The sequence below is a fragment of the Petromyzon marinus genome, chromosome 35 (assembly GCF_048934315.1).
Source record: "Petromyzon marinus isolate PM22_M1 ecotype Great Lakes invasive population chromosome 35, UKy_Petmar_22M1.pri1.0, whole genome shotgun sequence".
In the NCBI taxonomy this organism is placed as follows: Eukaryota; Metazoa; Chordata; class Hyperoartia; order Petromyzontiformes; family Petromyzontidae; genus Petromyzon; species Petromyzon marinus.
This window is the reverse complement of record NC_133701.1, coordinates 1,182,399-1,204,877: the sequence shown is the minus strand read 5'-3', so window position 1 is coordinate 1,204,877 and position 22,479 is coordinate 1,182,399. Positions and strand designations below refer to the sequence as shown.

Genomic DNA, 22,479 nt, shown 5'->3' with positions numbered 1-22,479 from the left:
CCCCGTTCTCATTACCAACCAATCAATTAGACCGCGTGCCACCGACGCCCCGCGTCCCCCCCCCGCACCTGTTACTTGCCCCCCTCTATTCCCAGACATTCCGGCGCCACTTCGCCCTTGACAACAACCCCAGCCAATCGCTCTCCAGCTTAATTGGCCCGTCAGTACCGCACAGTTTCACGCCGCCACACCTGGCCGGCCCGACGTAACCCCACCGTCCATAAGCTCGCGCGTCTTTACCATTCCCCCCTGTATGCGCGTGTTAATCCACTACACATGTATCGTGATGAGATATCTATAAACTACCATGGATAAACACGGGATAACACAGCGCTGATTATAATAGTGTGTTACGTTATATATACACACACACACATATACACACATATATATACACACACACACACATATATATAAAACCGCTTTAACTCGAATTCAGTGTAAATCATCAAATGTGGGAAGTTTGGAGGTGGAGAGGTTTTTTTTTAAATGTTGGACTTGAGAGGGACGGCACCGCCAGCCCGACCGCACAGAGTTCACTCAGCGCGCTCCCGTGGGCTCTCAGCCCATGGGCAGGGTCACGTCTTTATTTATCTTCTGTTTTATTTTGTTATAAGACAGCGAACACACCAAAAAAAAGGGACCCACCGCTCGGGGCCAACCGCGCCCACGCCGCAGCCGTCGGCGCTCGCTGCTCGCGTCTCTTGCTGCGGTCCACGGGCCAACGTCGGAGCGAGACCGATCGCGGTGGCTCACGTTGACCGCATGCCACTGAGCTGCATGACACAGCCATCGTGGCGAGCACCAACTTCATCTCTGTGCATAATGCCCACAAGTCGCCCACCCACTACGACTCTGGCGACTCAGGGTGTCTCGCCCTTACACTGCCGCAGTATGCTAGCACTTTGCGGAATCCCCAACAGGGTTGACACGCTTGAGAGACGTAACGCTCACTCGGGCAATGGTTATGTTTTTCTATATAAAATACTACATAAGATAAAGAGACGGGCAATAGGCCTCCCTCACACCGCTGTCCCTCCACATGAACAATGTATAAAAGAGTGTTTTTGTTACACATCCAACCAGCGACACGGAATTGTGCGAGTGCACAATTTCGGCAGCTTTGGGTCAACACAAGCCAACTGTGGACCGGTTTCGACATTCGGTGTCTCATCAGCAGAGTCGCGGTTTTCCCGAATCCACGCTCGTGAACTGCCAAAGTGTTTCTAGGGAAGGACTCTTCCGGTATGTGTTGGACACGGATCCTGGTTCAAAGCAAGCGTATATATATACATATATATGCATATATATGTATATATATAAAATACACTTAATCAAACTCTGAGCCTAAGTACACCGCAGTAACTGTAAACAAGAAACAAAAGCAGTTCAGTTGCAGACCCCTCCTCCGGATGATCACGCCCTGTGACCCCACTGGAAATGAACCGAGCACAATGAGACGGTTCAGCCCCATTCGCGTACCGCGATCAGCACACGGAATACCTCGTTGACTGGCGCCCGTTTGCAATCAGGCAGTCTGGGAAACTACAACAACGGCAGGAAATTCTGGGCATTGGCATTCCAACGTTGACGTTTATGAAATGTGAGTTTGCTGCTGTTTGTTTTTCAGTGTTCCGTTCTTGAATAGGGAGGCGAGACGTGGGTGCGCTTGAGCCACGGTCAGATGACTGACGGAAACAACATCTCAAGACGTTCGCCAATAACACCACCGGTGGCCCTCAAAGTGGAAATATACAAAATAGGCCACGTGCGGGGCAGTGTGGCCCTTTCGTCTGTGCCCGAGAGAAGTGCTGCTGCCCTCGGGGCCGTCTTGTTGACGATAGTTCTTATTTAGTGGGCAGGGCGCTCTATAAATGCGAAATAGAATGGGGTCACTGAAGTAGCGAACGTGAGACAGGAGCCAAGGCAGCTCCGTCCCCCAGTGACGGGGCGCTCTGCTGTGCGAGTCAGCTGCCTAATGAGGTCCACTTCAGGGTGATGCTGCATCGAGGTCGAGGGGAGGAAGGCATTTTATGAAATTGGTTTTTCCCATTACCTTAATGGTGACGATTATCGTTAACGATGCCACGCGTTATTGAAACTGGCATTTTGGTCTTAAACAGGTTTGACATTTGAGAAAGGATGGGCAGTATATTTCGTTCAAGTTTCATGTTTTGCGCGTGACAGAAAACGATCGTCAATGTAGCAAAGCCATGTTTGCGTGCACTGTACACACAGTGCCGCGTCTAGAATGTTCGGGCTGTTTGTCGATGTGGCCGAGAGGGCCCCGTTTGTGTCGCAGGGAGAGTGTCCCGGAGTGAATGGCTGGGGGTTCAACTCGGCTCGTCGTCTTTCCATGGTCAACAAGATGTGTACACGCCTCTGAGCAAAGTCGCCTGTGATTGATATGCGAACAAACGTGGAACTGATCATTGTAGCAATGTTAAAGAGCGTAGCATCTTAATTGCTGCGTAGGACATCTCAAGGAGCTGTACAGGGGCAACCCTCGAAACAAAAAGAGCACGTGGAAAAACACGTAGGGAATAATAATAACTCTATACGACTAATAATTACATTATGATAACCATGATTATTGTTTTACCCAAGAAAGTCTGAACCGAGTCACGAGACTCTTTTTCAGGAGGGTCCTGCCAAGGGTTGTGTGTAGGTGGCGATGTCGCTGCTGCTGTAATTCCCACTGAGTCGTCGTAGCTATGGGAGGAAACCCAATGCAGTGCCAGGGGCAGAACGTATCAACACCACGCAGAGAGGCGCCCGGCTCGTGAATCAAACCCAGGGCTACTTGCTGTGAGGCACATGTGATACCACAGCGCCACCCTTATATAAGACAATAACGCAACTAAGTGGTGGACATACCACTGGCTCGGGGCTGCCAATGGAGTTGAAGGAATAACGATTGCTTGAGCAAGGAGAATGTATCGATTCAGTGTTTATGGCACTATAAGATAGGCTGGCACAGTTACCGAGGATCGGCTGGCTCAAGGAACACGCTTTGTGAAGCTGGTACAACTTCTTAGAAAGGCTGGCTGGAAGTAATGAGGCGGTCACGTGTAACCTATCCTTTATTATATTTAGTGACTGATAAATCAAAGATCTGGCGATCGGGTGACAATGCGACTGAAATCCATGATGCTCATTATCAGAGTCTTTACCTATAAACATCTGGCAGTTAATCAACATTGGTGGGAGTGAGCCTGACTGCTCATGAGGCACTGAACCATTGCTGCTGAAACTGTGCACTCCCAGAGTGACGTTTATGTAAAATAACACGTTTATGTGTTATGTGGAGGGGCAGATGTACGAAGGGGACATTTTGTTGTGTGCGTATTCATTTTGTTATTTGTATTGTTCACAATGAGGGATTAGGTTGTGTAAAATTGGCACTGTAGTTTGGGGATCGGGGGGGGGGATGGAGACAATGCAACTGAAGTTCATGAGAAGCAAGGAAACTGACTAAGCAACGTAAACTTGTTCACTTTGGCTACTGGAGAGCACCAGAAGATGTGTCCAACACAAATTCTAAAAAGCAGAAGATATCCATCTCCCTTAGTGAGCATCTATTTATTTATTTATTTCCATGTATTTTTTTCATGCACAAGGGGATATTTTTCAAAGCCTCAGCAGTGCAGTGGACTTGCGCTTGAGGCAATGTAGAGACAGTTCATCTTCACGCATGTCCAATTCACGTGCTGTAAATAGCGTGTGCGTGAGAAGTCTTGGCTTGTCATGGGCTCGAGTCAAGCACACACACACACTGGTGCATTTTGGGAGATGCCACAATTGGGAATATCTGGCCCCTCCGCAAATCCTTTACAGATGGAAATTGCCTTTAGGAAGGACACTCCATACCGGGTAAAGTGTGGCACGTTTGTTTAATTTGAAAGCATTGATACACAATCTACCTTATAACCTTGACCCAGCATTGCTGCCATTTGTTGAATCGGTGGGTGGATAAATAAAGATTCTGACATCATAGTGTGGGCCACGTGACCACGTGCATCATCCACCATGCACAAAAAGTCTTCTCAGGCACACGAGTGCTAACATAAAACGCTATTCCGAATACAAATTCCAGCACACATTTTCACGCACAGACACGCGTACTCGGGGTTCAATTTCGTCAGATCTCACTGGGTCGGTGACCCGGAAAATATTTTCAAATCCCGGCCAACCACATCCAGTACACCTCTGCAGCTGCTCGTCACCTGCCTATTGCAGGCTACCAAAATTAAGTTTCGCACAAATACATGTAAACACATGGGCATGGTACTTACAATATTTAACATGGGCATGGTATTTACAATATTTTAAATTGCCTTACTTTATCGGCAAAAAAATAGTGTAACTTTGTATGACGTTACTAGTAGTCTATTCCCAAAATTAGTTACCAATTACCAACGCTGCTCACCTGCTGAATAAGATGCTGTGCTTCACATCAGCAGGAAACGACGATTGCAACATGTTCACATTGCACACGCACAGTGCAGTACGACAAATTGTATTAGCGCGTTGCTTTGTACGGACACGATTACCCACGGGCATTTGCACAGACTCTTTGTTCTCAACCTCCGATGCTGCTCAAGCTCAGGCCACTCGTGCACTTAGCGTTAATAATTAATGAAGGGATAACCAGAACGTCCTTGGCGGATGAGAGTTGAAATATTTTTGAGAGCATTCGATACCCGGGAAAAGCGCTCCTCCGATACGCACACACCATTCCGCCCCGTGATGCGATTTCGCCTGTCTGGATCTGCATTGATTTGGACGTGTTTAGCCCCATCGAACACTGAGCTTTTAAACCTCCACGGCGAGCTCGCGGACTCAAGAAGATGCGCACGGGCTGTGTGGCACATTAGGAATGGACCACTCTTTTAATAAGTCCTTATGTGCTTTGCAGTACATCAACGCACGTGTGTACACCAGCATGTGATGGCTGAGCTGGGCCTGTGGGGGGGGGGGGGGCTGGCAGGGTTAATGATTAACCGGACGTGTACACTAGTCACGTGGTTAATGGCGACTCGGTGAAGATTGCTGTGTGACACCACGTGCTGTTGCATTCTACAGATTGACCACAATAAATGTTTTGCCCTCGATTTGGAGCACCTGCCCAACGTCCTTCATTTCGAGTGTGCAACATCTGCGTGTTCATACTTTGACTTATCTCTCCCTTGATAGTTGTTGAGAGCTGTGCGAAGTAGTTCCAAAAAAGCTACGTTACCGTGACCCCACACACCCATTTACAGCGTTGTACTTCAACACTTTAACACAGCTATTTCAATGCTAAATTCTCCTGTTTGATATGTAAACTCCTTTGTCAAGGCGCTCTGCTCCTCCCACCGAGCTTAAAAAGACGCTGCGAATCTTAGCAGCGTTTGTTGAAGCGCTGTCGTCTCGACAGTTCTGTTCCTTCACCTGAAGAAGGCCACTTGTGTTGTGGCCGAAACGTCGTCGTTTTGTTGTTTTATTTTTTGCCTACGTGACTTTACCGAATAGAACCAAAGAGTAAGCATTGTATTTATGGACAAAATTAGTATATTGGTACAAAATAATTCACAATGTGATCATCGGCCATGATCTGCCCACTGCTGAATGAAGACGGTCTTCCCAAGCCATCGCCATCCTCCACTGTCACGCGATGCAAAGATGCGTCTGGCCCGTGCACACTTAATCACTCTGCTTAATTTCCCAAATAGATGTCCCCAATTAGATCTGTATAAATCTTATTATCCGTGCATCCGCGTTTATCTACGGATAGCTGCGCGGATAACAAGTGATTTCCACGCATACATGCGGATATTAGGAACTTCCCATAGCGTGCACTATGTCACCACTGATATGAGGTATTCCACCATATCGGGTGTGTAATCGGAGTCAACTCATATCTGGTTGACCCTTCGTCAAAGGAATAAATAATTGACTATGGGTTGTTGGATACAATATGGATGCACCAAACAACAGCTTTATTTCAAATCCTAATAAATAAATAAAAACCTAACACGCCCATTAATGTATCTCATTCCTATATTGCCCGTGTCTCTTTTAGCTCTTCTGCCTCTAACTTTGTTTCCGATCTACATCGCCATCATGTCACGAATCCTCTGCATCATCCTCAACTCCTCTCATCTCACTACAACTCTATCCCCTTGTCTCTGTCCTTTCTGCCGTCTCACTTGGAGGTTCCCATTCGAATGGCTGCTCCCAACTATAACTTTCCACGCAGCTTCAGGCCGCGTGCATCGCTGGCCATGATGAGCCCTGGGCCTGGACGGAAGAAGATCCCCATCATCAGGGACCCCCCCCCCCAGCTCCCACGAGCTGATGTCGAAATATAATTCACACGATCTCCGAGAAGCGAAACATCTGCACACTGAACATACAAATAAGTAACTAAATACTGCAAGGGGCTAAAGAGTTTCTGTAAATAAAAAAAACTCAGTTAGAGACCCCCACCTTAAATCGCTTATTTTGCTTGGAATTTATTACACGAAACTGATATGTAAATAATAAAACAAACATGTTTTAGGGCACGCAGTGATGTCTTTAAAGTTCACCTCTTTCCACATGTTTGGCTCTGGGCTCTAAATGCATGCAGGCCGGCATCCTGCTCAATTTCATCAGCTTTGCCATAATTTGACTCGGGTAATGCTGCTCACATTCGCCGGAGCCCAGCAGTGGGAGAGCCACGTGGGTGCCGCGATGCAGCCGTGCAGTGTTGGTTCTCGCGATTTGAGCAAGACGACCTCGAGCAGCGGGCTCAACAGTAGCTGCACTTCAGCGGCAGGCAACGCTGACACCCCCAACACACCCCCACCTCGAGAGAGTTCATACTGCTGACTCATTTCAAAGCTTTTCTCGTCTCGGTTTCATTCAAGTCGACGTCATTTACTTAACAAGGTGAGAACCTGCTGGAAACCATTATCATCATTCTTGCAGGGGCAACTCTTCAAAGGGGCACGCTCACACAGGGCTGGCCACGGTTTGCTATTTCGTCGTGAATAATTTGAAGATTTGGAATTGGAGCTCTCTGGCCCTGACACGTAATGGCCGCCTTTGCGAATGGGTTGACGGGGAGTTTCATGTCCACTTTATCGTAGACGGAGCGCTTTGGTAATTCCCTGAAGAAAATTGCCGAGAGGATGTGGGAATATTTATCCGCCGCGAAACCGGCCCGGTGGCGAGCGAGCACCCTGCAGACCCACAGCCGCGTAACGAGAAACTCATGCGCGGCGTGATCCTGCTATAGACAAACAAAACACAACCTATTGAATGGAACATTATTTTTTAACTTAATGTAAAACAACACCATCTAAATTCCCATCAGATACATTTAGTCAAATCAACTCTTGGTTAAATGTTCACGAATGACGATGAATGTATGGTTTTATAGAATTGCCGATTTGCTTCATCAACTCGTGTTTATATTCAGCTGCCTAACAAATTCTCCCTCTGTGTTATTTAAATTGCACGGTCAAGTCACAAAACCGAACGCATATCAAAGAGTGCAGCATTTTCATGGTGGAGACCACGGATTCATTTAAAGCCATCATTGTCTGGGTTGGCGGCAAGCAAAAATGTTTCCACATACAGCACACCACATCCAGTACACCACATCCAGTATACCACATCCAGTATACCACATCCAGTATACCACATCCAGTATACCACATCCAGCACACCACATCCAGTATACCACATCCAGTATAACACATCCAGTATACCACATCCAGTATACCACATACAGCACACCACATCCAGTATACCACATATAGTATACCACATCCAGTATACCACATACAGCGCACCACATCCAGTATACTACATACAGCGCACCACATCCAGTATACCACATACAGCACACCACATCCAGAATACTACATTCAGTAGTTCACCTCTCGTTAGTGCTGTGGCTACTGGTAACGTGCCTATCTCGGTCGACTCGCGACCCGGAATCATTGGGTGAGACATTGTGCTCCACTTGAGACCATGAACGCAACGGGAAACTCGTCGCTTGCCACTCAGATTCCTGGCCTCACGACCCGGATGTTTAGCGCTGTGCCCGACGGTTTGGAGAGTGATGGTGCTCATGTTGACCATTGAGAGTTTGACTCTGAATACAATTGTTATTAATGCAACAGCAGCAACCGCCTCCACAGCCATAAAAAGTACATTACAAAATTGCACTTTACTTCAACAACCTTTAAAGCGTCTCGTTTACAATATGGAATTAAACATGTAGAAATTCCTGTGGCGAAGTGGTCCCGTAGTGGTTGACTTTCCGTACTGGGAACCCTGCCGCCCAAATTCAATTCCTGGCCACGGCTAGCAGCAGTCGCAAGCGATAGCCGAACCGATCCTGCACCCCCGTTCACCTTCCCGCACCGATGTGCATTGTGAAGTCAAACGGTCCTCACAACGGCCTCGCCTTTTCAAACGACGTCTACGGAATCTTTCGCATCTACCGGGCAGCAGACGCCGCGTAGTACTTTCCCGTCAATACGCTTGCACATTAATAACCAGGGTTGCCCGCGCGGTATTAACCAGGGCGCCCTGCGCGGTATTAACCAGGGTTGCCCGTGCGGTATTAACCAGGGTTGCCCGTGCGGTATTAACCAGGGTTGCCCGTGCGGTATTAACCAGGGACGCCCGTGCGGTATTAACCAGGGCGCCCTGCACGGTATTAACCAGGGTTGCCCGTGCGGTATTAACCAGTGCGGCCCGTGCGGTATTAACCAGGGACGCCCCGCGCGGTATTGACCAGGGCGGCCTGTGGGGCTACAGCCGTGAAACTCTGCAACGAGCGGCGAAAGTGCCACCGCTGAGCCACGAAAAGGCCGAGGGGCAGCAGAGGAAGGATGCGCCGCTGTCAGACACCGGACGAAGGGGAGTCCGCCTGCCGACATGGCAGGCGGACTACGGAAGCGGAGAGTGCGGCGGGAGCGGACAGCCAGGAACCTCTGCCCTTTTGGCAGAGAACTCCAAGGGATGGATACTATTTACAATCGTTTCGGAAACATTCCCCCATCAGCCACTTTATTAAAACAAATTATATAAACCAATCTAACAGAGTGAGTGACCCAGGTGCCTAATTATTTAAACCAGATGTTCGGATGTTTAAATCGTTCCCTGGTGTATCCCGAGCAATCGAATGCAACACATTTTCTATCATAGATTTGCGAGTGCTAAATAACGCATGGACACAAACTCACGACACGTTGCTGTGCGGTGAGACATTTCTGCGCAGAGACACAGCATGGAGTTCTGCTTGGTAAACAGATGACATTGGGGAAAGTAAAACTAAACAAATTCAGTATTTGGTTTTTCTTTCAAACACCTTGTCGTGTTTGAGCTGAGAATGTTCCTGCTACCCACAATCCTCCAGGAGCAAGGAACAGGTAAATGGTGGAGGCACCCTCAACGCGTTCATCATAAAAACTGCGTGGCCTTTAAAGGGAAAAAAATATATATATAATAGATGACGTTTCGGGCAATGACCCTTGATCATGGGAGACCCATAAAGTTTCACTGATAACACGCTCACAAGTCCAGACATGTGTAATCCGATCACTTCACTTTCACACTGTCTGAAATGTCACGTATTGCATATTTTTCCTTTTTTAAGGAAGTGTCCTTTCAAGGCAGTGTTCTTGTTGTTTTGTTTGTTATTTATGCTCTCGTGCACCACTGCCAGTGAAGCGTCGCAAAGCAATTGGTGATTGTGAGCGCAGGTTTAGCCCCACGGACGCTGCCGTGGGGCCACGGATACCACTCCGGACCCTGCAACGCAGAGGCCGCCGGTTCCATTCAACCAACACGCACGCCAGTTGAAGCAACGGTGGAGTATTCGCGTAACTCGCAGCGAACGTGTGCTCCTATTAATGTTTGGGACAGCTATGCACAATAAATATGCTTACCAGTTTTGGTCAATCAATGACGTGCAGTTGTTTTGTTTGTTTTGCTTTTCTCGAGCAAAGCTCCGTTTCCTTCTCCCCGTTTAATGACCCCAGCCGGGCCGTGCTGACATCACAGTTGCTGCTTGTGTATTCACATTCAGCCACGGGAAAATTGCACGCGCATTTTTGAAGGATTTTTGGTGCCAGTTTTCTTGCCCAGTTTTAGATTTTGTTTACGATTTATTGCTGTTATGTTTTCATGCCGTGTATTTTTTTTCCCCAGATCTCCTTTCCAAAAGAGATGCTGGCTGAATGGAGCCTCACGCCTTAACTTGTTACGCAAAATAATTTTCACTGTGACATCGTAAATGCACTCATGAGTGAACAGAGTGGAAACGCATCCCTCCAGCAACTGAAAGCTGTCTCCTATACTGGCCACCCACTTGTGGTCTCTCTCTCTGGCAATCGGCTCTCGTTACGCTCCCTCCAGATAGGGCTGTGTGCAGATGCTTTAATGTCAAACCCACTGCTGGATGAGAGTCTCCGCACACCCGATTCGTCTCTGGGGTCGTTAAGCCACGCGTCGCGACGCCTGACAGTGCACGTTGGTGAAATGGGGCACACAGAAACGGAATGGATATCACTCTCGACGCGTTTTAGCCATGGCCTGGAATTGAACTCATGTCACCGGGTACTTGCGCTAACCATTGTGCCACCACTACAGCCTCCAAATGCTTTAAAAACGCAAATCGCATTGCACACGCTAACTGGTTGTGTACATTCACAAAAGTCAGTAGTGATTACATTTAATGAGAATTTTACTGCCGAGTTTTAAAAGCTGGAAGCCACAAATATTGCCAGGGTGGATGGGGTGTGCGGAGTGAGACGTGTGTGTGTGCACGGTGAGATGTGTGTGTGTGTGCAGGGTGAGACGTGTGTGTGTGTGCGGGGTGAGATGTGTGTGTGTGGTGTGAGACGTGTGTGTGTGCAGGGTGAGACGTGTGTGTGTGCAGGGTGAGACGTGTGTGTGCGGAGTGAGACGTGTGTGTGTGCGGGGTGAGACGTGTGTGTGTGCGGGGTGAGACGTGTGTGTGTGCGGGGTGAGACGTGTGTGTGTGCAGGGTGAGACGTGTGTGTGCAGGGTGAGACGTGTGTGTGTGTGCAGGGTGAGACGTGTGTGTGTGTGCGGGGTTAGACGTGTGTGTGTGCAGGATGAGACGTGTGTGTGTGTGTGTGTGCAGGGTGAGACGTGTGTGTGTGCAGGGTGAGACGTGTGTGTGTGTGCGGGGTGAGACGTGTGTGTGTGCACGGTGAGACGTGTGTGTGTGTGTGTGTGTGCGGGGTGAGACGTGTGTGTGTGCAGGGTGAGACGTGTGTGTGTGTGCGGTATGAGACGTGTGTGTGTGTGCGGGGTGAGACGTGTGTGTGTGTGCGGGGTGAGACGTGTGTGTGTGTGCAGGGTGAGACGTGTGTTTGTGTGTGCGGGGTGAGACGTGTGTGTGTGCAGGGTGAGACGTGTGTGTGTGTGCGGTGTGAGACGTGCGTGTGTGCGGTGTGAGACGTGTGTGTGCACGGTGAGACGTGTGTGTGTGCAGTGTGAGACGCGTGTGTGTGACGCCCACGTGTGTGTGTGTGACGCCCACGTGTGTGTGGGCGCGTTTCTCTATTTACTCGATTTGTAGGAGCGTGGAGCGAGGCGGGGGTGGCCTGGGTTTCATTGAAGCTGGTTCCTTGTCATGTCCCTCTAATCCGATCACTTTACCATAACATTTAACCCAAGCCAAACCCAACTGCGCCGCGAATCATTACAAAAGCAGTGAAACGTAGAGAGAACATCTTGTAGAAAACCTGGTTGTAATTACGTTTTTTTTTTACATTCGTAACCTATACAAGCATAACGCACCCCCTGATATTAAGGAAGTATTATCTACGATGGCCGAGGGTAACTCATCAGCTTTGAGTGAAGAGGGCTCGCCCGCACCTCCCGGCACGTGGTGCTTTCTGCCCGAGGCCGGCTCGCCACGGGACAACAGCGATGTTCATGCAGCAGCAGCAGCAGCAGCACGGCGCGGGTCGTCTTGTTTCGGGGAAGAGCGCGAGCGCAGAGGGATTCAGCGAGCACGTGTCCAGCTGCGGAGCGCGCGCGCGCTCTCTCTGGTTGCCACACGCGCTCGCCACTCGGTCAAGTTCGCCGAAAATATGAAAATGGGAAGTTTGTTCGAACGTGAAAAAAGAGAAGAACCATGAATGTGAAGCGAAACTGAAAATTCAGAAGTGAAAGCAATGGTTCAAAACTATAACCTGGATTTCGTTCCCAAAACTAAACACGTTCCTCAATAACATTATTGTGACCTCACCAATTAATTTTGTAAAATATACATTTGATCTTTATTGCAGTGTTCGTGACGCACATGAGTTTGTATCATTTGCTCGTGTGCACCGCTGCCGATGCAGTATCACAAAAAAAGTGTAATTTCAATATTTGATGATAATTGAGTACATTTGGTATTTGCGCCATTCTCATAGTGTGCAAGGCTATTTTCATGCAGGAAGGCACAACTGCGTTGCACAGACAGTCCCTGGCGGGTTCACAGCCGGGACCATTATTGGGAGGTGTCATCGCAACCAAGCAATTTGCAGCACACAGTGGCCAACTCTTTTTTAGAAATGACATCACTGTGAAGCTGAGGGCGCGTTGTGTTGTATGGTTGCTACACACCGCAGTGATAACCAGGGTGGTCTTCTGAGTCCAAGCCTTGAACCTCTATGAGCGTGCCACCAGCGAGCCGCATGACACCACAGCACCAAGTTCCAACACTGGAACCACGCCCCAAGTAGGAGGCGCGTGCTGGAACCAGCCCGCCCGCCGCCGTTACAATGCTCGTCCAGCGTTGTACCGGGCACCGGTTGCATTCAAAACTGACATCTTCAACTGAACAATAGAACATGAATTTGAATTGAAAACCATTTCACGATTTGAATAAACATAACACTGAGCTGCATTCTTAATGATGAGGGTCGTGTTCCTAGCAGTGGGATTCTCTGCGAACGATGATCTCGATCTGTTCCAGAGTCTCCCCGAGGTTGCCTCAGCCTGACATTATAATTTCTAGTATGTGTCAACACCAGCACTGGGGGAGCGAACAATCCTGGGCATGTGTGCAGCCGTCTTTGACATTTCCTCATGTGCTGTCCTTGCCTTAATAGGAGCTTGCTAACAGCCCTATTCCAAGCTGGCAACCAAGATAAAGTGGAGAGCATATTGTGTTTGTTGCACCCACGTGTGTGTCAGTGTGCGAGGGGACAAGGTGACTGGGCAAGGTGCTGGCCACCCACCTCCTCGTGTGCCGAGGCGGCCTTCATAGGATGCCGCGAACAGCACTTGCCCCAACAGCCGGTCTAGGCTATACAGGGGAGCTTTGTCTTTCAGCGAAGGCTTATGAGAAAATGCGCATATTTTATTTGTTCCACGGATGATTCCCTTTGAGCCAGCTTACCGGCTTGTTGGACACGGGAGTGAGCGCAGCAGCAACGGAAAACGAAAACGGCAAAAAATGCAGAGAGCGAGTCCATGGTCCTGAAGGAACGAACGCTTAGGAAACACGCGCTCCACACGTGAAGGTAAGACACGGTGCGTGAATGGTTGGGCAGCCACGTACCCCTCGCTCGACGGAGATCTCTCTTGGCTTTATCTTGGTCCCTCCCAAGCTTCAACAATCAGGGCTCCGCTGTGAGGTCGACAGGACAGAGACACAGACATAAGCCAAGGGCGTCTCACATCTCTGTGCACTCGGCGCAGATTGGCGGCGTGCTCTGGGGAAGGGCTATTGCTCGAAACGTCGCCCGTCGTGGGGTTCTTCTTCTTTCGGGGCCGCGTTGTTGACGTGATTATTGTGCTCAGTGGTTGTTGTCACGTGTGCTTACGCAACAGAGCAAAAGTAACATCGCTAAATCACTGTGTACAATTACGGATTTTAGAAATAGCAGACACAAATACAAGCACGCATGAAAGCCGAGTGTTTCAACCAGAGAATAGAGAACACCCGGGGGTTCTCTCTGCGCCAGAACACAGATTGCTCTGTGGTTGCATTGTTTAATCGACTGAATGAGAAACAAAAGAGCCCGCGATTGCATAAACACGAAACTTCACTCAGCCCCACAGGTGGCCAAGCATTTCGCTTGCCACGTCCCACATTTCTGGAGTTCGTTCTCCACGTGTGCCACATAATCTTTCATATGGACTCATTTGTACGTTTAATGCTTCAGCTACTTTTGAGTTCGCCGGTTATTTATTTATTTTTGAATCATCTTCTCCGTTTCGTCGCCTTCGCGTTCATCCCCAACGCCCTCTGTCTTTCTTGGCCTCTTCCCATCGGTTTTATCCCTTTTCCCCAGCACGCTCCTCCATGTCGTCGCTCGCTCCTCCTCTACATTTGGTCAAAGCGACCTTGGCCTCTCTCATTCTCCCCCCCCACCCCCCATCGACGCTGCCTTCAACCTCTCTCTAGCAAGTTCACTTCTACCGCCCTCGCCGCTCACCGCTCGGCCTCCTCCTGCCTCGCGCTGACCCAACGCGCGCGAACTCTCGCAAAGATTTTTCCCGATATGAACGGAACTTGATCGGAAAGTTTCCCTTTGCTACTTCGGGACTTTGTGTGAATGAAAACCGGGCAAACTCGTCAACGCGCTGCCCAAGACCTGGAGGCACAAATCAGCGCGCTCACGGCCCTCCCCATGGTGCGGGCCGGGCGAGGTGGGCCCCCCACCCCTCCGCCAGCCCCGTGGCTGACCCCGCGACCCGTGGAGGAGGCCCACGGGGGGGGGGGGACTGGGGGCTCCCTGGGAGGGCTCCCTGAGCAGACAACTTTCCACCAGCAGTGCCGTGAGCGAGGCGACGTTGGAGCACGCGGAGCGTTTACCTTTGTCTGACTTGACTTCACTCGGAAAGTGTTCATTTGGGAGGTCTTAAAATTGAGGATTTTTCAAAATGCAGAAGAAGAAAAAAAAGCACCAAGGGGTTGTCGTGTTACACATTTCCGCATTTAAAGTGAGCGGCCGACACCCAGCATGGACTCGTAGCATCCTGCGCAAAAATAAACACAACCCTGGACTGTGCCAAATGCACAACCGGCACAGGGTAGTATGAGATTGAGTTAGTTTCAAACAAGGCAGAGCACTGGTCAGATCCTCATCGCTGGGAATGCGGTCTCGAGAGATGTGTTCCCACGTAATGTGAGGAATTGTCACGGGGCGGAGGAGCGACTATTCAAGTTTGTTTTCTTGTTTCGTTCTTCCTATTGTGGTGAACGTAGTGACGTCTAATGGCAACGGGTCACGTGGACCCATCAACATAGAAAATAGTACAAATTTAAAACTATCAATTCACACGCGCGCACAATTTGATGCAAGAATTGTAGAGTCGTCACCTGTCCAGGTTTGGTCCGGATAGTCCCGGAATTCGAATCTCTGTTCGGGTGGCAGGAATTGATTTTGTAATGAGATCTGGTACCGCACTTGGTTGATAATAGACCCATAGGGTGACTGAGAAATACGTCTGAGTCTGATCTACAGTGCCAAGAGTGGCAATGCAAATGCATCGTGAGTGCACACCATCATTTAAGTGATGCATCAATGCATTATTAAGCCCTATCTGCAAACGGGGTAACTTTTTTGGATTCCTTGTAGGAACACAAGGCATCTTAGCAAGCTAAGTCTTTTCAATCCATTATATACAACTTGGCCTCGAAAACTAACCACGCACAATGTAAAGCAAGTATAAGATTAGTCATAGCAAAGTATATTTGTCTGTTGGGTCTTATGGGAAGAAAAACAACACAGCAATGAAGTTGGCAATCTTAACTCCCATCTGTAAATCATGTCAAGTTAATTACAGTCATCCCTCATTATACGGCAACTCAATATACTGAATGTCCCCCCCCCCCACTTCTCTCTCCCCTCCTACTGCCGAGGCCTATATAACCTCGTGCCACGGCAGATCTCTCGCCTACGTCAGCAGTTTTTTTTCTTGGTGTGGTTGTCCCACCTGATGACGATTGCTTGTGTTGCGATCGAAACGTCGTGATCTATTATTTTTCTACCTACGTGACTTTACCGAAAGACCTAAAGAGTATGTCTATGAAGCGTCACTTATAAACTAAGGAACGAATTTGATACATGTTACTTTAAATTCGCATTTATGGATTTTTCAAAATTTCAATTCTGCATTTGGGGGGGAGGGGGGGGGAGAAATCGAATAATCCACGGTCTCTCGTTCGTCCTCGTTCCGAGCATCTCGTAAAAGTGCCTCCACCTGTCTCGCTTGGCAGCCAGCGGTCGTCTCCAGAGAGTGTAACGCACGTGTGTGGCGTTAGCCGTGGAATGCCCCGACGTTACATTGTGCCGCTCGGAGCGTGGGACCCATCCCGCCGTTGCATTGTGGGCTAAAACCTCCTACATTGTGCACACTCACAGTACACGTGAGCTAGAACCTCCTACATTGTGCACACTCACAGTACATGTGAGCTAGAACCTCCTACATTGTGCACACTCACAGTACATGTGAGCTAGAACCTCCTACATTGTGCACACTCACAGTACATGTGAGCTAGAACCTCCTACATTGTGCACACTCACAGTACATGTGGGCTAAAACCTCCTACATTGTGCACACTCACAGTACATGTGAGCTAAAACCTCCTACATTGTGCACACTCACAGTACATGTGAGCTAGAACCTCCTACATTGTGCACACTCACAGTACATGTGAGCTAGAACCTCCTACATTGTGCACACTCACAGTACATGTGGGCTAAAACCTCCTACATTGTGCACACTCACAGTACATGTGAGCTAAAACCTCCTACATTGTGCACACTCACAGTACACGTGAGCAAGAACCTCCTACATTGTGCACACTCACAGTACATGTAAGCTAGAACCTCCTACATTGTGCACACTCACAATAAATGTGAGCTAGAACCTCCTACATTGTGCACACTCACAGTACATGTGAGCTAGAACCTCCTACATTGTGCACACTCACAATAAATGTGAGCTAGAACCTCCTACATTGTGCACACTCACAATAAATGTGAGCTAGAACCTCCTACATTGTGCACACTCACAGTACACGTGAGCTAGAACCTCCTACATTGTGCACACTCACAGTACATGTGAGCTAGAACCTCCTACATTGTGCACACTCACAGTACATGTGGGCTAAAACCTCCTACATTGTGCACACTCACAGTACATGTGAGCTAAAACCTCCTACATTGTGCACACTCACAGTACATGTGAGCTAGAACCTCCTACATTGTGCACACTCACAGTACATGTGAGCTAGAACCTCCTACATTGTGCACACTCACAGTACATGTGGGCTAAAACCTCCTACATTGTGCACACTCACAGTACATGTGAGCTAAAACCTCCTACATTGTGCACACTCACAGTACACGTGAGCAAGAACCTCCTACATTGTGCACACTCACAGTACATGTAAGCTAGAACCTCCTACATTGTGCACACTCACAATAAATGTGAGCTAGAACCTCCTACATTGTGCACACTCACAGTACATGTGAGCTAGAACCTCCTACATTGTGCACACTCACAATAAATGTGAGCTAGAACCTCCTACATTGTGCACACTCACAATAAATGTGAGCTAGAACCTCCTACATTGTGCACACTCACAGTACACGTGAGCTAGAACCTCCTACATTGTGCACACTCACAGTACATGTGGGCTAAAACCTCCTACATTGTGCACACTCACAGTACATGTGAGCTAGAACCTCCTACATTGTGCACACTCACAGTACATGTGAGCTAGAACCTCCTACATTGTGCACACTCACAGTACATGTGAGCTAGAACCTCCTACATTGTGCACACTCACAGTACATGTGAGCTAGAACCTCATACATTGTGCACACTCACAGTACATGTGAGCTAGAACCTCCTACATTGTGCACACTCACAGTACATGTGAGCTAGAACCTCCTACATTGTGCACACTCACAGTACATGTGAGCTAGAACCTCCTACATTGTGCACACTCACAGTACATGTGAGCAAGAACCTCCTACATTGTGCACACTCATAGTACATGTGAGCTAGAACCTCCTACATTGTGCACACTCACAGTACATGTGGGCTAGAACCTCCTACATTGTGCACACTCACAGTACATGTGAGCTAGAACCTCCTACATTGTGCACACTCACAGTACATGTGAGCTAGAACCTCCTACATTGTGCACACTCACAGTACACATCCAGCGACGGCTGGCACCCGTGCCCGTTTGAGATCTTCGCTGTAGACGGGAGGGTTTCTTCTAAAGAATATTCTTCTTCGAAGCCAAAAGTCCCAGTTGTGCAAGGGGTCAGCTTCTCCTTTGTTCTTCATCACTGCGATTGCATTCTGTGCCTTTTCACCAGTCACATTCCCCGTCCTCATGTCTCATGCCACGTGATCCTTCCTCCCCAACCCTCGGGTTCTCCGACCGCCCCTTCTGTCCTGCACCGGTGACATCTCCAAAGCCCTTCTAATGTCACCGTCCTTGTCGATTCTCAACACGTGCCCAATCCATCTCAGCCGAGAGGTCGAGCCACCTTTACCTCCCTTACCTTCTCGACAAGAGTCCTAACCTCTGAGGTATATTCTCCAACAGGGCTAACAGAGCACGGCAGCTTGATATTGGACCACGGTTCCGGCTTCGCTGCTAGCGCACTCCCGACCGAGGCAGCCCTGCATGGGCTTGATGCTTTGATTACTACAGCCATTTGGTAATTTTGTCGGAAATTACGTAAATGTTCTCTTTGATGTAAAGTGGCATAATTTTCTGGAGTAGGCCACTGTGTGCTCAATTTTCAAATTGGAAAACCAAATTGTACAAAGTGGTGATTATCTATGCGTGACTGCTGCACCGAAGTCTCCCTTTACAGAAGAGGCCATAAATGTCCATGGTAATGAATCTCTGTCTCCAGAGCAACGCAAGACTGGAAATCTGATCAGCAGGAGAAAAAAAGCCCCACGTACGCTGCTTGCTGAAAGAGAAAGAGCGGGGCACATCGAATTTCCCAGCTGTGAGCTGGTTTTACTTAAATCCTGGCACGTTATAGAAAATTACATCCACAGGTGACTTTTTTTCACGCCATTTTTTAAATGCCCCTTCCACCCAATCAAAGGGACTTTAGCCTCCGAACTCCACTGCCAGGCAGAGAGGTATTTCCACAATGCTATTCGTGGTGGAACATTTAAAGTGTCCACACGGCCGTGTTTATATCGTACAAGGTGGCTATAATACTGCATAGGCTTAGTCAGCCAATGGAGTCAGCATGGCCGGGTAAACAATGCATCCTGTCGATAGCGCATCAATCTCGTGGATGTATTTTAAAGCAACAGACTGGACTTCAAACGACCAACGAGGAAAAACAGCCAGAGGCGGCATTTTGATATCGCGGCAGATGCTGCAGGTTCGGTCCGCTCCGACTCGCGGGTCCCGGTTAGGAACCGGCAGCTCCCCGTGAGCCCGCAGGGAGCTGCGGCAAAACGCCGCTGCCTTCACCAGCAACGTGGACTCAGAGGAGCTCGCGCTACGGCCGAGCGCATCGCAGCACTGCCAGGAACGGAACGGCGGGGTCCCCCTGGTTACGGCCAAAATAAATACTAATAACACACTCTTACCCGGACTGATAACGGGGCTTTTCGTAAACAAGAAGTAAACACAGAAGCAGATTTGTTGCCTCGTGAACTCCACGTACGCTGCGCACGGACAGTCCAGCACACAGAATATTCGCCCCTTGGCCAGTTAACAAATATTGCATTGTTCAACTCCTACCACCGGCCGGCAAGTTCTAAAGATAATTAAAGATAATTAACAAGGTTGTACACCTGGTAAATGAAGATGTTTAAGAAACTGTGCCGTCGTTCCAACGATACCGATCTGTACTGCAGAATAAAAAAAAATGACCCGTAGCTACAAATATGACTGAGATAAAACACCGGCGCATAACGACGCACCGACTCATGGGCTAAAATTGATTCCGGCACTCGCAATGCGAGCCGCGCACTTCGCGCGTAAGAATCTGTTTTTTTTCAACCACTGTTTTGCTTTCCACTTTCGCAAGACCTGAAAGGAGGAGGCTCAGAGTTTTATTGTTGTCAAATGTGTTCATAGAGATGGCTGGAGAAGGCTTTCTTGGACACGAAAGCTGAGCAATGAAGATGGATCGACACTTATTCATTATCATCATTATAGTCACATAAGCCATGTTTTGTCCACTGCTGCATGAAGTGTCCTTGCTTCATCTCCACGATGATCATCCTCCGCGATGCAACCCTCCTGGCGACCACTCCGTTGTTAGTTTGGACCATTGGATCATTTTGATGCAGCTGTTGGATAGAGATTGATGGACCTGTTTATTAAATCCTTACACAGAAATTGCTTACCGCAATTGTGGGATGATGTCCAAATTATTCATCCGTCCAAAGAGGGAGACAAAGCTGATTTGAAGAATTACAGACCCTTTGGTCTCTTATCACTTGTCCTGTATATAAATTGTTCATTGAGAACAGAATAATGAAATTGTTAAATTTCGATTTAAAGCTTTCGTGACTGCAAGGATTCATCTTCTTTGGTTCTTTCGGTAAAGTCACGTAGAATGAGAATAAAATAATTAAATAAAACAAAAACATTCTCACGACGTTTCGGCCACAACACAAGTGGCCTTTTTCAGGTGAAAGGAACAAACCTGTCGGGACGACAGAGCTACAATGTCTGTCGTCCCAACAGGTTTGTTCCTTTCACCTGAAGAAGGCCACTTGTAAAATTTTGATTTAAAGCTTTCGTGACTGCAGTAATTCATATTCTTAGTTCTTTCGGTAAAGTCACGTTGAAGGGAAACAACAAAATAATAAATATATATTTTATTATTTTGTTATTGTTTCCCTTCAACGTGACTTTACCGAAAGAACTAAGAATGAGGCCACTTGTGTTGTGGCCGAAACGTCGTGAGAATTTTATTGTTTAATTTTATTATGTTATTCTCATTCTACGTGACTTTACCGAAAGAACCAAAGAAAATGGAATTGCTTTTAGACCAATCAACAAACAGAGCGAGCAGGGGTTAGGAAAAAGGTTCCTCTATAATGGACAACATACACACACTCACTCGCACTCCAGAAACGAGCATTACACGTTAAATACCATTGTGTCTCGCCTCTGCAGTCTATGGCAAGGCACTTATTCACCATGACATGAACTCATACTCCAAGATTACAGTGGAAACGGTAACTGTGCTCATAACAAGTTGGTGATCACAGGGACGGCTGTTCGGATTGTTGCTTCCAAGAAGGAATCAGAGAATGATGGGGAAACGAGGATTGGCGCGGCCTGTGTGCCGGGATGACTGCATCGGTTCAACATCAAAACACGACAACACGGTGTATACATTTGGCAATGTTGAAACATCACGTGTATGTTTATACTAGAAATAGCCACATGCACTACTGGGGTAAGCGTTATTGATGACCACTTACAAGGCTGAGGGCGAATGAGGGATACAGCGACACAGCGACAAGCACCATGCCCTGCCATCTTTATCTCCCAAGTGCTGATATTGATCATACGGAAGCGAAGTAAATTCATTCTTTTTGTCCGGCTGAGCTGACGTAGAGGAGGTCCAGCAACCCACCATGTCGACAAACCAATCGCCAATGGCACTGTGCGTGACCAACGCTGGAGACGGGGTCACGGAGGTCGAGGTGCAGTGGAAGGCCACCGGCACAACGCGAGCAGGGCCCTCGGGTCTCCGTGCACGCGCGCGCAGGCACCCGCAGACTCCTCACGCTGCCCATCACAAATACACCAGCGGCAAAACACAAATGTATCCTCCTTCGTGAGTCGTTGCCAAATGCGTGCGGTTCGCCATGGAATGGCCTCTGAGTGGCACACTCTGAAAGTACGCAGCAGATGACCACGCGGGCGGACTGGCTTGAGCGGTCTCTTTTATCTCCCTCTGACCGCAGCAGAATCGAATGCATCGCTGTGACTCATTTGCGATTGGCCAGCGACACAACTAATGAGACGGCGCAAGCAAGGCGGTACATGTGAGACCGACGCTACCAACAAGATGTTAGAGAATTGATTCGTGATTTGGAATCGATGAGTCGTTAGATGCCCTGACAGGACGCAAGCCGTGGAGTGCAACAGAGGCAGGGGACTGCGCTGGAGATCACCCGCCTCACCTCCACGCGTGTGGGATGACGACAGCAATGATGCCCATCTCCAGCGGGCAGCACTGCAGGCTGGAGGGATCTCTCCCACTACCCCCAGTGGGCAGTGCTGCAGGCTGGAGGGATCTCTCCCACTACCCCCAGTGGGCAGCACTGCAGGCTGGAGGGATCTCTCCCGCTACTCCCAGTGAGCAGTACTGCAGGCTGGAGGGATCTCTCCCACTACCTTCAGTGGGCAGCACTGCAGGCTGGAGGGATCTCTCCCACTACTCCCAGTGGGCAGCACTGCAGGCTGGAGGGATCTCTCCCACTACCTTCAGTGGG

The 22,479-nt window shown here is 48.7% G+C and overlaps 1 protein-coding gene across 4 annotated transcripts in view; it reads right to left on the bottom strand.

Moving 5' to 3' along the window:
* LOC116948802 (interleukin-6 receptor subunit beta-like) overlaps positions 1–22,479 on the bottom strand; it is a 103,443-nt gene that overhangs the window by 55,643 nt on the left and 25,321 nt on the right. For 3 of the 4 annotated variants that reach the window (XM_032965906.2, XM_032965907.2, XM_032965904.2), the window contains one exon: positions 13,571–13,639. The gene's annotated coding sequence lies outside the window, so the exon portion shown is untranslated. Of the gene's footprint in view, positions 1–11,892; positions 12,844–13,570; positions 13,640–22,479 lie in introns of all 4 variants that reach the window. The other variant, XM_032965905.2, reaches the window with a different exon arrangement.